The 13,211-nt window shown below is 42.3% G+C and overlaps 1 protein-coding gene across 1 annotated transcript in view; it reads right to left on the minus strand.

Annotated features, from left to right (window-relative positions):
• The window catches only part of HPSE2 (heparanase 2 (inactive)), a 115,401-nt gene that overhangs the window by 42,140 nt on the left and 60,050 nt on the right, over nt 1–13,211 (minus strand). The gene's annotated exons all lie outside the window — the stretch shown is intronic.

Genomic DNA, 13,211 nt, shown 5'->3' on the forward strand with positions numbered 1-13,211 from the left:
CAGCACCGCATAAAAGAGAAAAAATATTACACCTGCCAGAGGGCTTCTCCTGTCCATGCCACACAGTGATAGGAAACAGGATGCCAGGACCTGAGCCCAGCAACCCTAATGGCCGTTGTTGGTTGCTTAGAGCTTGCATCTTGCTCCAGGATATGGATTTTACTCATGACTGCTATTTTTGATATACCATAATGAATGCAGAAAAGCGGGCAAAGTACCAGCAGAAATAGAGGAAACACTATGTTCTCAATTACCAGGGCTTAAATTAAACTGCTAAATTGTTTTTTTCCATCTCGCTCAGGATGGGGCTATTTTGCAAAAGTTCAAGACACTGTTTTTTCCCAGTCTTTCAACTGAAGAAACATGTTGTCCATGGAAATTTAAGAGAAAAGCCACTTGTTGCCACTTGTTAAAGACATGAGTGATGCGTCATGAGATTTCACACACTTATAGAATGGGAAGACCTGGATGAAGTTACCTGCCCATTTCTAGGGTTTTCCATGCATCCTCATAAAGCCACTGACCTTTTTACAGCTCATGCATAGAACAGCCTGATTCAAAACTGCCCAGGGCTCCTGTACCTTTAAGAGTTGTGAAGAAAATGGAATTCCTGAGGAAATTTTCAAATGCTAGGTGCATCTGCTCAAATTCCCCCTTCTACACAACTATTAAATGTGCAGAAGCCCTTTTCCCTTTTGTATCTGGCCACACTAGTCCTAGCATGTTGTTAAGAGCAGCCTGCCATACAAAAGAAAATGCAAAATGAAGCATTTGTGGAATGAAAATATAGTGATAATTCCTGCTTGTCAGGTTGTTTTGAGGTGCACAGGGAAAGGGACAGTTAAAAAGAAGAAGATTGCCAACCCTAAAAAAGTACTATTTATTCTTCCAAGCCAGAAACAATTCATTTGGTTTGAGTGCAGGAGATAATTCACATTGTAAAAGAACAACAAGACTTAATACACTGTAATTTAATTTATGTAGCCAGCCAGCCAGCTGCCCACACATTGCGTTCACATGCCAGTATGCCATCAGATCTATAAAAGTGAATGAAAACAAAAATAAAACCCAAGAACAATCTAATGAAAGCCATAACAGAAATGCCAGGCGCTGAAAACAGAGACAAAAAACATATTTCTCTCCAGTGCAAAGAGATAATGGTGTTCACTTAAGAGATTTTTCCTGAAAGCCTCTTGTACCTTTAATGTTTAATAACAGCTAAAGCTTTAGCATGCTGGGGAAAGCTGCCCCTCCTGTATTTCTGCCTGTTATGCAGCTGTTGAAGACACTGGAACTGTACAGTCACCTGCTCCTGGTAAGAAAACAGCTCCAGAAGAGCTTTGCTTGTCAAGCCATGAGGGGCTTGGAAACCTCAAGGGCAAATCCAGAAGAGCTAGACATAATGAGCAGTATTCAACAAAATAATTGTACTTGCATAAGTGCTAGTACAATGGGACTCCCCACACCCTTTTCCACACCCATACCGGAGGATTGTGGGGAAACCCAGAACAGATTTGGGGCAGGCATGTGTTTGCTCTCCCGACCCTCTTTTCTCCTCCCTGTTACATACATATTTGCTCTGTTCTTTTAAGCAGCCCAATGGTTTTCTCCACACCTTCTGTTAGGAAATGTGGTGGGCTGGTGGGATGGAGGCAATGTGCATTATGTTGGGGAGCAGGCATTTTGTTTCCTCCTCAACCATCCCACTACTATTTGAAGGGGTTGCTGCTAGGAAACATGGTGTTACACTATAAATGGACTGCAAAATAAATAAATATGTAGCTTTCCTCAATAGAGAACACAAACAGAATCTGTGTCATACTTAGACATTTTCTTCAAAATGTGCTTCATCTCCAGTAGTCGCCACCCGCTACTCAAGATGTTGCATCTATTCATTCATTCTTGACCCTTGGCGAATGTTGTTTGAGTACATGATGTGATCATGTTTTTCTCTGAAACCACAAGGGCTAGAAACATTGCTTTAAATCAGGGTTACAACAAGTAACTTGGTCGAAAGGCCAAAGATCTGTGACTGTGCATGCAGAAGGTCCATGTTCAGCTCCGGTATTTCCTGCAGCAAAGCTGGAAAAAGTCCTCTGTCTGAGACCCTGGAGAACTGCTGCCAAGTGGAAGCATGGGGTTGTGGCATAGTCCTAGCTGCCTGTCTGTGTGCATGAGACTACAACCTCTTGATGCATTTGTAAAGTCCCCTCTCTGTTTTTCTTCAAAGATGGACAATAATCTATTGCCATAATTTTAAGACTCTCTGACTCTTAGTGTGGTGAGCTACCTATTGCTATCCATGCCAATGCAGCTAAATACTGTTGGGCTTCATCCCAAAAGCTATATGCCCTGAAGATGCAGTCAGCATGCTCCACACAGATGGCAGTGACACACTCCTGCCTGCCTTGCGACTATGCCAGGGTTAACTTGCATCTGGTAACTTCTGGAAGGAGAACAATTTCCAGGGGTGCTATTAAATTAAATGTTTAAAAAGCAGTTCTGAAGCACATTGTTGACGCTATTGACTGAGACACTAAATACAATAATCTCCCTTTTTCCATTTATTTTCCTTGGATTTAAGAATTATGCCGTTGCCACAGAATTTAACATTCACAATGGCAATTCTCTGAATCACCAGGAAGGAGCCAAGAGGGTGACATCAGCTCTGAAGTAGGCTACAGGAACAGGAGGTGGCTTGGAAGTCCAATAAAGATGACTTTGGAGGAAGCAGGTTTGTTGCACAAGAGCTCCAAACCAGCAGAAAATAGTGGCTGGAAGTGCTCCAAGGCAATATACTAACTGCTCACATCCTACCACCTGCAATTCCAGTTGCTTGATCTCATCTCTCAATGTTATTAACTACTCCTATATATGAGTTTAATAGGAAAGGCCTACTGAAAAAATGGACTATCTGCCATAACACCATGGCACTCACTTTGTGCCAGCACCCCAATGCTGATCTTGCCATGAACCAGAACTCTATTTGAACTTTGACAACTTAGTTTCTGATTCTGCTTTGGGCATCCAATATCTTAACTGATTGCCAGCCATGACAGGCCATGAGACAACAGACAGAGGGATGCAGTCCACAGCTCTTGTAATTACCCATTTCTTTCTCTCCTGCTATTGAGGCCAGTTCAGGAAATAATGCATTGCAAAGCTTGCCTCCCTCTGGCTCCGCACTTGTAACTGCCCCAGGAATGCAGTTGCAGAGAGAACACTTCTCTGCTGCCAGGGCTTTTGATGACAGAATGACTGGTTTATGTGGCTGTAAGATCTGCTGTCTGAAAAGCAGCAGAATCTATTATGTGTTTCTAAGCAGTGACAGCTGGTACTGCCGTGCTGGAGTTTATGCCGGCTCTCATACAGCTTAGATCAGCCGCTCTTCTCTGAGCACCCTGATCTATCAACAAACATGGTTTCTGGAATGGTTTAAAAGCATTCCCAAGTAGGCAAGAAGTGGCTGCTTTCTGAAAAGGCTCCAGATTTATAATCAGTGGAGGCATGCAGATATAGAGAAGCAGAGGAGACACCTGAAAGGAGAAGTCCTCATAGACAAAAGCGAACCCCCAAGGTACTCTGGAACACTGACACCAGTGAGACTGATAGTCAGAATAGAGTTTGCAAATAGTGAGAGATCAGGGTCTATGCAGCCTTCTTTCCATCCTGTGCACCATTCATCCATAGTTGTTAATTATACCATAGAGAAAGCAGGACTCTGCTCTGGACAATTTTAGTGATGTACACAGCCAAATTGGTATGAGGTACTCAACAAGCATGATGTTTGCTGGATTCCTGTGGTCATGAGAAGTTCTGGGTGGGAAAAGCATACCTGCTTCCAGGCAGGCATTATGTGAATTATTTTTACAAGGAACTGTAGGCTTCATTGATATCAGTTCATCAATGGGAGAAGTGGATAAGTTCCTGTGGATACATAGGATAGCAATTTTTATCAAAATGATTCACTCTTGCAATTTTCTTGCCTATGACCCCCCATTGCCCACATCTATTCAGGGTCTGTCATCAAACTGTTAGTTTCATGCTCATCAGAAGACTATTGCTACACTAAATATGATCGGGGGCAGAGGAGCAAAATGCAGTGCTGAGAACACAAATGAATAGCTGTGCTTTACCACACTTCAACCATTCAGCCTAAATCCCTGTGCCAAACTAAAAGGCTAAAGCTAGATCACTCCACTCCAAGCCTCCAAGAAAAGCTATTAGATATTCCAGGAACAAAAATGGGGACTTATCTCTGAACAGTTATTGAGTTGTTGGATGGTAACTAGCATCACAAAGGAAGTCACTGAGACACAATACGAAGAATTCTGCTTGGCTGTAGCAAGAATATTAATAAATCCTGACAAGGTTCCCAATATTGCATGTGTCATGTGAGCAGTGCTCTGCCAAATAAAGGCAAGAAAGGGCAAGCGGAGAAGCAGAATGCATGTCACTAATGTAAGTAGTCTGCTATATTTAGCTTACATGTATTTTGGCATTCCTAGAGGCACTCAATATTATGCTCCTGCTGTGCTGGGCTCCAGAATATAAGGAAGACTCCTCACACATAGCATTCTCAAATCAGATCTGGCAGGTAGTTGCAGCTCACTTGTGGAGAAAAGGAAACAGCATGGCAGCACTGCCAAGTATGCCAGGTCCTGAGCAGCTTACAAAATGTGACTATTTTGTGGGTATGATTCAATCACATAATGACAAATCTAGGTTGTGTGATGAAAATGGATTTGGTGCTCTTGGGCAATGGACCAACTTCCCCTCCTAAAAGAAAACGTTGTCTTTTGTGGTAATGAAGGTGATAGGGAAATGTCCTGGGAAATGAGGGATAATGGTAAAGTCTGGAAACAGTGGGTGATAAATACCTTCTTCAATGAGCTAAATGTCAAACTATATAAAGAAGATTCCTGTGTCTAAATTTTAAGGGTTGCATGCTACTCATACAAAGTAGACCGACTGAAACCCCCCCCCCCATTAATTTCTACTCTGATTAGCACTAATGTAGCATACAATCCAAATAATCTCTATCGCTGAGAAAACTGCATGTTGACAATGGGATGTGCAGTAGCAGCAAAAGTTATTTGCATTAACTTTTCCCTTATGACCCGAAGGCACAAGAATCACCAGTCCAAATATACCATTTAGATAAGGTGAGCAAAGCTGTTTCCCTGTCTCAGAAACATTTGATCTCTCTTGTTTACATGATGATTCTACCCACTGAGAGGAATTTGCACCCCCATATGCAAACCCTGAAATCTGAATTGAGTGGAAATGCTGCAGATCCCCCATCCTAGCTCATTCACTGCAGAAGACAGCTGCTTCAATGGCACGACTGAAGAAGGACCTGTAACTCGCAGCCTGTGGCGAAAATATGAAATGCCTTCGGAATGATACCAATCATACAAATGCTGAGCACATTTTCAGCGTGTTTGCTTAATCATAATAAAATGCTTACCAGCCACAATAAATTAGCACATCCAATCAGCCATTTCCCCTTCAGTCCTGCAGCCCACTGGGAAAACAATTACTGAATGAGCAGATCACTACTGAAAGGCCCGCCAGAGCTCTCAGGAAAAGCCCACACAGGCACAAAAGGGGCAGAGCCCACAAAATTATCCCTGGAACAAAGGCTGCTCCTTGGTCCTCGCATATCAGTGCACTTTTTCAAGTGGGGGCAAGAGGCTGCTAGTCTTTCAGCTGCATTTCCAGACACCACAAGAATCTAATGGATGTATTATTTCCACAGGACTCAGCCTCCACTTGGTCCACGCACATGAACATGTAGACTGTTGAGAAAACCTTTCCCTCCACACAGACCAGTCACAGCAACACACCCACCATCATTTTAGCCACTCATCATTTTCAGAATGATTATTCTAAGCTGCAGGCAGAGTTGCCAAATGATCAATCAATAAATAAAAAGGCACTGGTCTAGCTTTTGGGATCAGTTACCAGGTGAGTGCACGGGTTTTGTGCTGGCCTCTGCTTTCATACCTACCCACAATGGCTGGGTTCCATCTTTGGGATCCTACTCTAGACCCAATCTGGGTTCTATATAAACCAATATGACAAATCAGTTTCATTCAAAAATGCTGGTGGAGGCCCCATTGCCACCTGTATGGGTGACTGGTGCTACTACATGGGGGCAGCGGCATGCAGTAGTACTGGATGGGAGCCCAGGTTGGTGCTGGGTAGCAGCCCTAACTCCATCCAGCTTGACACTGAAAGTGTTCTCCCCTTCCTGCTAGAGGAGGCTTGGTAGATGGTAATGGTGACACTGGCAAAGAGGATCACTGCAGGTTAAGTCTGCGGTCATTTACTATTGCATGCTGCAACAATGTATGAAAGTGATTTGCAAACTTAGGTTTTTTTTTAGTTTTTAACCACCTCTGTTTTCAGGACATTTTATTACATTTGAATTGAGATACCATCTATGTGTTCTGGATAATATGCATCCTTCCAGCTTTGAGAAGCCCTGTAGAGCTGCACAAAGAAGCTTTGCTTGAGATCCTGATGGCTGTGATCTAGTAGTAATTGCACCTTAAATTCTTGATATTGAGAAAACAACATGAGAATACATTCTAGCTTGTACCTGCATAGTTTGGGGTGCTTTTCTTTTCTCTTTAGCCTTGCTCTGCAGCTGAATGCCATTACAAACAAACCTTCTTGTGGCTTGCCTGATCCCAACTGTTGTCCTCCTTTCTGTCACCCCCAACTCTTGTGGTTCTGCCAACATCACACACGTGGATCTGCCCAAGAACCAAGAGGGACTGGTGGATTTTTTACATTTCTTTTGCACACTGAGAGTTGGGCATCTGGTATTTTTCAAAACTCTAAAACATTTTAACTGAAAACTGTCCTAAGGAAAACACACACACACACACACACACACACACGAAACCGGAAATGTTTCGATCTGAAATCCCTAATTAAAACCATGCTCCAAATGCTGACTTAGCCTTTAAAGAAGGAAGTTAAAGAAGAAATGTTGCTTTGCACATACATCCAAGGCAGCATTTGAATAAACCCAGTCATGGCAGGAAAATGCCCACCTAGAGCTGAAGTCATGGCCTCTGGCTACATGAAAGCAGCCCCTGAAGACTTGTGTTATGTACCTGATGACCAGCACCAAAGGTCTTATAATTTGGGAAATGACACATATCCATACTATCTACCCCCCTAATGATTCAACCCAGTGATTATATAATTCTTCTCAAATCTGATTGAACTTAAATGGTCATAAAAGCAAATCCCAGAGGCTGGATCAGATGCGTCCTCCCATTTTTGTACTGTTTTGGACTGTTATTACCAAATATCAACAAAACACTTTTGGACTATATTCTATAATATTACAGCTCAATGCAACTCTGTTGACATTATCCAACAGCCCTATGATTTAATATAACTGCAGTAGAGTAGGATATCGGCTGTATCTGAAGTCTAGAACAAGGCACTGGAGGTGGCGGTGAATTGGTATTCAGTTCACATTTAAATGAGAATTTACCTAATCCACATTATCCTATACAGTGCATGGACTGAAACACAGACATCCTTTGAAATTTGCACTTCTCCAGATTTTGCAATTCAGTTCCCTAGCCACAATATTACAGTGATGAGTTGGTTCAGCATCCCAATCTAATCCGTGTGTTTTGTGTGCGTACAGTGTGCTGAGAAAACCCTTATTTCTCAAGTACTACATTGTTGGCATCAGCTCACTTGTGTTAACCCTTCTGAAGAAAGACAACTGACCCACTACATGTTTCCACTTGTCCAACAGAAATGGATAACCTCAGATCTGCAACCCCCCACAGATGGTCAAGAGGTACCCAATATACTAAAAGCTATAGCAATGGCCGATGCAATAGTGGGCATCCTTGCCTAACCCAGTTCCTACAATATACCTTATCCTCGGATACCTCTCCATTTGTCTTTTCCCCTTCCTGGCCTATTTTTAAACAGGACAACCCAGCAACACTTTCTAAAGTTTAGCCTCTATGTTAGACAGTGGATGATAAGTGATGGGCCATGGTGTTCAAAGCAATTCTCAATAGACAGGAAGAGGAATGAGATGGCTTCCCCCAACTCCAACAGAAACGCAGCACAGATTCTATCAACACGCCATTCTTATTACTGTTGTCTTTTGTACAAATATTACTGCCCAAATATTTTCCCTGTTTCGAGCTTATGAGTATCATTAAAGTGGAAAACAAGAGGGGAGGATTAGGTTAATGGTGTCATTGGCCTGCCCTTTGAGACAGGGATTGTACAAATATCTTGTCAGAGTTTAAACCTGATTAGATGAAAGAACGAGCTGCTACTAAAGCCCCCAAAGGAATTTGATGCCTGCCAGAGCAACTTGCAAGGAGAGACAGCCCTTGGCGGAGAGGGGAGCAAAAGGTCAACATCCCGGAGTAAAGCATTTTCAGGTTTAACTGAACACATCTTGAGCTTTATCTACTACAGTATTCCTTAAAGCCACATTTTAAAATCAAGTAATACAAATATGAACATCGCCTTAGTCAAACAAATATTCCAAAACTGAACAGCAGTTTCTAACTAAATAACTCCCCAAACCATCCATCTAATCCACACATGGCATGTAATAGAGGCAGGGGGGCAGGGACTTCTAGGCTCCTTAAATGCAGAGCACATGGGCAGCGTTTGAAGAAGCAGGCATGAAAAAAGGTGAGAGCTTGTGGTGTGTACAGTAGCATTAAGGTGTCTGGTTCAACTCCCTTGTATATCAAAAGAAGCCTGTATAGTTATTGTCCTTGAATCTTCCCACTTTAATGGCAGAGCTATCAGTTTCCAAGCTTTTTTCTGATAGCTCTGTACTTGGCCAGAAGAGTCCTTTTTGCTTAATTAATTGCCCACAAGATACAGAACTTGCTTTGATGTGTAACAAAACCTGCTACCATGAATTTCCCAATAGAATTGTAATCCTGTTGTAGGTGTGATTCTGTAGGAAATCGGCTCTTATCATTAATGTTGAGATATCTAATTTATCTCACTGCCAAGGAAAAATAATAAATGAATAGAAAGAGAACCTACCCAAGTGACGTAGACACAAAACCTCCACATAAACTAAGTAAATGAATATAAATTTTACTATCCCACCCCTCTTCCCCTTTCTTTACTACACACTAATGTCTCACATCAAATTTAATTGATCTGTAGAAAAGACTCTACAACCTGAAAAAGGAGGCAATGCACATACTTTTGTAAACCAAGAAAATATTTAATAAAAATTCTTTTTTTAAAAAAAATATCTAATTTGCACTGAAAATCTCAGGTTAGAAGGAGGATCACTGGTAGAAATTACGTTGCTCAGTCTTCCAAACTAGCGCATATGCATGTGTGTGTACTCTCTCTCTCTCTAAAATATTCATATAATGCATTTCCCCTAAATCAGGCTTCCTCAAACTCAGTCCTCCAGATGTTTTGAGACTACAATTCCCATCATCCCTGACCACATCTGCTAGCTAGGGATCATGGGAGTTGTAGGCCAAAAACATCTGGAGGGCCGAGGTTGAGGAAGCCTGCCCTAAATTATATGCATTTTGTAAGGCGTTGGTTGGTTGGTTGGTTGGTTGGTTGAAGAACTGCATCACCAAATTTGGGAGTCCTCTGGGAGGTAGAGTGGGATTTAAATTTAATAAAATAAAAAATAAAATGAATAAAGCATCAACCGATCAACACTGGTCAGTGAGCATATATGCATGGCACTCAGCAATTCTAAAGAAAATAAATTACATACATTTGATGCTAAATATTGGACCCATCCAATCAGCAAGTGTTTTCTGAGAAAGCAGCTGCAGCTGCTTTTGCTACAGCACCATACTGGAGCATTTGACTGCAGAATAGGCTACAGGCCCTTTAAATGTTGCCAACAGCTCTCCTGCGGGAGAGGGAGAGCCACTGGAAGTCAAGTGCTGACAGCCTTTTAAAGACTTTATATACGTGTTTCCCAACCGGGGGCTGAATGGTTCGGGGGCGGCAGCAAAATATTCCAAGGGGGCCAAAGGTGAAAATAACATAAATAAAATATTCCAAGGGGGCCACAGAGGGAAGTGAGAAGTGAAGAAAAAAATATCATTTTTAAATTTAAAAAAAATCTTGATTGACTGACTATCTGCTTGGCTAATCACAAGCGGATAAGGGGGCGGCTCACCAGGGCCTAACTCTCCTTTTTGCCACGTGTGTTTTCTTCTAACAGTCCTGCTTTGTTTCCGGAAGGAGAGGGCTATCACTGAGGCTCCCGTTTTGACCAGTAGAGCCCATGATCCAGAACCCCCTTTTGGCTGCATTATGTATATGCTTGCAGCTCTATAACCTGACACTTTGGAGAAGAAGGGATTAGTAGTTGACATGCTTAAAATTTATATTGCATCAGATCATTCCCCATGTGCTAAGTAATGGGAGGGTTGGGGGTCAGTTCCTGTAACTTGCAGCATTTCACTGCATAGCAAGAGCCATAAACAACTAAGTGATACCCATTCCAAAGGCCATCAAACAAGAAGTCCTAGTTCTCTTCTCCTGCTGCCACCAAAAGCTTTAAACCAGCCTCCAACACAAAACAGAACTAGGAGGTTTCCTGGAATGCTTCAAAGAGGATGTATCCTCAAGGCATCTAACATTCAGACCACACTCGTCTCCAGAGCAAGATCTCAAAAGTGCAACATCTGGGAACCTTAGGATTGCAAGGTTGGTAATCATTCTCATGGATATGAGTATGCCTATAAATACCAGTTGCTGAGAATCATAAGAGGGAGAGTGCTATGCTTTGCTTATGGGCTTCCTATGAGAATCTATCTCATTGGCCTCTGTGAGACTAGATGGGCCCTAGGGTTTATTCAGCACTGTTCTTCTAGTGTTTTAATGAGCAAGAGGGACGAGTAAGACAGAAGAGGAAAGGTTCATTCAGTGCCTTCACCAGCAGAAAGGATTCTTAGTGAGAGAGATGGATAAGAGTGAACTGCAGCAATAAGATGAGCAGGAAAAGCAAGGAGGGAGGTTATTTTTTTCACATAGGATTCACAACATTCTTCTGAAAATTCAATTTAACTGTCCTGTTCTCGTTTGCTAACCAGAACCAATTTAATTGTAAATCTACACGCAGAGCCTACGGGATTGGGGGTGGATGGAATATTTTGCAATGGTTCTTAGCTCCCAGTTGGGAGACAAGAGTGCAACTTAACTGCTTTCAATTCTGCTGTAGTAAACTTCCCAGTTTCCTGAGTAAGAGCTCCCCTCCCAACGTGGGACAGACGTTGCTCCCTTACAATACGCCCTGGGCAAAATAAAATTAAATAAGGGACTATTTTTCCTAGAGACAAATAGGAAAATCCCACCTGACTTGCCTGTAGAAGACATGCAGCAGGTATCCAGTGGAGCTATTTGTTTTGGTCAAGACTGATTCCCACCATGCACACACCTACCCAAATATGCCAGGACATTCTCAAGAGGTATGAGAAAAACCTGACTCACTTTAACTCATTTAATTCAGAGTGGGAAGCCAACTAAGGCATGTTTCCATCACTGCCCACTCTCAGGAACACATTGCCAGTATCGGCATGTACAAGGGTTCCTTGATTTCATGCCTTGTTGTGACAGTTTAGTAAACAACCTGATAAAATCAAGCACTTTCCAAAGGAAAATCCATTGCACTCAAGATCACTGGCTCGTCTGGTTCTGCTTACCATCTGCACAGGCTTATTTGGAACAACATAACAAATTTCGTTTCCTGGTCTCCTTCAATGTAAATAGGTCCATTAAGCTATAAGGGTGTTTACATTCTGGAAGATAGTTGCAGCTTTTCTTCTGATTACCCACAGCCCATAGCTAGTATTCCAGCTGCTCCTCTGCAGTCAGTGCTCTGTTACCTCCTGCTGGAAGAGGTGCTGCTTATAGGGCTGCAAGCATATACATAATGCAGCCAAAAGGCAAAATATACAGATTTTAATAAATTGGTACATATGACGACTAAATTATCCAGCTTGTGACTGACACAATGGGCCAGAAGGAGACTGTTTGTGCCAGCAGGTCAGGACTCAGTGTTATACAAATATTATACAAAGCAACCAGAGCTGTCCAAGCTAGTTTTATCATCAGAAAGAACACTACTCTTGAAAGTGCCAAACCCTCAAGCAGTAATATTTGGCAGATGGTGAAATTAGCAGCAATATCATAGTCTGGAAAGCCTTTGACCAGTATTTGGACATGAAATACCCAAACAGTGCCATGAACTGTTGTCTTACTCTGGTTCTGGAGGCATCTTAAAAGGGTGGAGTGCGTGTGTGTAAAATAATACTCTATGACCCTCATAGCACAGCATGCAATATCTTCACACAGGGTGAGACCCAGTAGAAATGCTGTTCTGTGGGTGCCAGAGGGATCAGCTCATTCCCCTCCCCCTGCTTATAGAAAAAGCCAAGACCAAGAGAAGGCCTCCAGAAAGCCTATCTGTAATGGCTCAAGATGTTCTGGGTGTTTGGCATGAGGCTGGCAAAATAGCGTACAGGGGTTTTTCGTTATTTGCCAAGGCTGTGAAAAGATTTTATACTCCTTGATGAACCCATGTTGTTGAACAACTGAAGTTGTTTGCCTTTACTTGCATGGGGCTATTATTCACTCTTAGCCTGGCTTGTTCAGAAAAATAAGAATACCAAGTGTCCCCATTTGGAAACAATAACACAGGATAAGTCTGGGCAGTTGACTGTGGAAGCCAGGTCACACATTCCGTTTTAATGGGATCTTCAGAACATATTTTCACAGGATTATCTTTGTGCTGGTTAGAGAGCAAATGTTTTCAAAAAAGACACTCTGTCCCACAAAATGGAGGGAACTCATTAGTGGAGAGCTGACATCATAAAGTCCATCTTACTCACCACAGGCTCTTATGTTCGCTTTATATAATTATGCTGGCATGAAAACCTTGCCTTGGTCCCTCCACTCGCCTCAACTTATCAAAGCAACAAGAATTTCATCCATTAACATTTTGTGGTTCATGGACACCATTTCACTGCCAATCTTAGCAGAAAGAGCTCTCTGCTGTTCTTTGTATGCCTCTTCTCCCTTCTGCTTTTGTTTAATTTAGGAAAGCATTTTTAAAAGCTTTTGCACAAAGAACACTGATGCGTATTGGATTTCAGTCCCATGAATACTCAAGATGGAGGCCTCAGCATTGTTACAGACAG

This window comes from Podarcis cretensis (genome assembly GCF_951804945.1).
Source record: "Podarcis cretensis genome assembly, chromosome: 5".
NCBI classification, from domain to species: Eukaryota; Metazoa; Chordata; class Lepidosauria; order Squamata; family Lacertidae; genus Podarcis; species Podarcis cretensis.